This window comes from Thalia democratica, unplaced genomic scaffold (assembly GCF_965202585.1).
Source record: "Thalia democratica unplaced genomic scaffold, ktThaDemo2.hap1.1 HAP1_SCAFFOLD_707, whole genome shotgun sequence".
Taxonomy (NCBI): domain Eukaryota; kingdom Metazoa; phylum Chordata; class Thaliacea; order Salpida; family Salpidae; genus Thalia; species Thalia democratica.
In genome coordinates this window covers 36,214-38,757 of record NW_028139695.1, presented here as the reverse complement: position 1 = coordinate 38,757, position 2,544 = coordinate 36,214, and positions in this window count along the sequence as shown.

Below are 2,544 nucleotides of genomic sequence, written 5' to 3'. Positions count from 1 at the left end.
CGCGTTCAAAATTCACCCGATTATTTTAAAATTATTTATCTATCAAATTATTCTATACATTATTTGCATTTTTTAATTTATTTTTCACTATCACTGTTACCACTAACCCTCATCCTTGATCGGTAAGCGGTTCTCGAATTTGACTGGGTGGATTTTGATCTTTGGTGAATTTTGGACGCGGGTGGATTTTGATCGTAGGTGGATTTTGATCGTTGGTGGATTTTGAATTCCTATGTATCAGCGTTTGGCCTCGATTGTGAACTGAAAAGTCTTAAAAATAGCGCGACCTTTTGAATAAACTAACATTTTATGAAATATGGTACATGACAGTTTGAATTAGAACAATTCAAATTCTTAAAAATTGCATAAACTCAAAGTAATATATATTTGAAAAAATCAAAAATAAACGGCTATAGGTCAAGTTGATAAGATTTATATAGTAAAAAAAAAAATGTAATAATTATATTTGACAATAGTTTCCAAGATTTTGGACAATAGTGTTGTTTTTTTATTATAAAGTTTCACATTGTTAATAGTTAAATTAGTAAAGTTATCATCGTAATAGATAATAAACAAACATGTATAATTATGCTTAAAGGCTGCTTTTAAATTATCTTGTACTTAATTAACCAGTTTTTACTAATATTTGTTTTAATCTTTCAAATAGTCAGTATAGACTTTATAGAAATGAAACTAGTGATCATAGATTTATAACAGAAAAAAATTGATATGGCAAGTAATTTTTTTTTTGATAAATAAAAAAAAAGACATATGATAGGGAAGTAGTTTGCAACAATGCAAGCTTTTATTTTAATTTTTACAACAAAACACTATTAACTACAACTTTCTGGTACATTTACACATTCAATGCTTGTAAGAAACTGTATTAAGATTATAATTGTTAGAGCAAGTGTTTAGATTCGAAACAGTGATAAAATGAAATTTAAACAATTCTGATTAAATGTTTGACTAAATACAATATTTTGTTTTACAACCACAAATCTTGGGTATACTTAATTTTTCATTGTTTAATAAATGAACATCAATTTATTCAACTTATACACAAGTGAACGCAATACACAAATCTTATAAAAACTGCAATTACAAACATAAGCTCATTTTAGACACATAATTTCATTTGTTCTAGACATCGGTGTCAAAATATGAACTAAGAAATTCAGAAAAATGAGTTTTAAACTTTTGCTCGGCCTCATTGGCTGCTCTATCAAACAAATCTGTTTTAATCTTTGGACTCTTTTAGCTTTCTCAGGTTTATCTTTGTATTTTTCATTATATTGTTTCAAACTTTCTTGCTCTTCAATTTCAGATATCACTTCTTTTTTGATCTCGTGCGATACATTTATCTACAAAAACATTTTTAATATTTGATTATATGTTACTGTGAAACCTATTTGAGATTAATGCAAAAAATAAGTAGAAGTACAGATTCGGGGAAATATCTTAACAGTTTTTAGTTTTTATTTATTGTAGTAGTAAATTAAATAAAAAATACTTTGTTATATTACCTTATTTAACAAAGCATTATCAACTAGGTATAGATCTTTTATATTTGATGCTTTTTCATTACGATTTTTTCCAGTCTTCAACTCTTTAAAAATGTCTACACTTTTCAAAAAATAAAAATTGTCATCATAATTCTTCTCTTCTAGAAATTCCTTGAATACTAGTTTGGCTTCTGAAAGTTTTACTCATATATCATTTTCATCAATTTTGCAAAATAATTCACTAACACATTATCATGACAATAGTTAAAAAAATTTTCATCATTGGTGTGAGTAATTAATTGAAAGTGTTACATTTTTTAATTTTTTAAATATCTTGATAACTTATTAACTTACTGCTATCTTCTATGACTTGCTGAATATTTGGGATTTTTCCATCCGGAGCTAGTCTATGCAAACTGCGATTTTATTAACGTTTGTTTTTCTAGTTTACTTAAATCTGGTAAAAATTAAATAAAAATAATAAATTACAGTTTCTGAAACATTTATTGCTCTTAAAAAAAACTTACTGGTTTGCAAACTCGATTTTTGACTGCAATTTTTTTTTGTTTGACATCGATTTCAATCTATCCATTACTTTACTCGAACAGTTTTGATGATCTTTTGTAGAAAATAACATCCCAGGCTAAAAAATGTTGAATATTTTGTAGTTTATAGTTTCAATATGTGAAAGCACTTATACGTGTAGTTAAAGTGATATTTATTGCAATGTTACATTAACTAGTCTAGATATATGTTTAATAAGTCAAAGTTATGTTTTTAAACTTATTGTTTAAATTCATTTTCAAATAGCCTTAACACTTTAGTTAGCAGAACTAAGTCACAATTGAGTTTTTTTTTTAATTTTTAAGATTAGTTCATATATCTCTTCAACTATATGTTTTATACTTTTTATTACTTCAATTTTTTTAAGACGCTTACTTCATTTGATTTTAATATTTCAGCAACTTTTTTGTTTTTGTATAGGTCACATCCATAAGATAGATTAGTCTGTAAAAAAAAGTTCTATTTTATGTATATT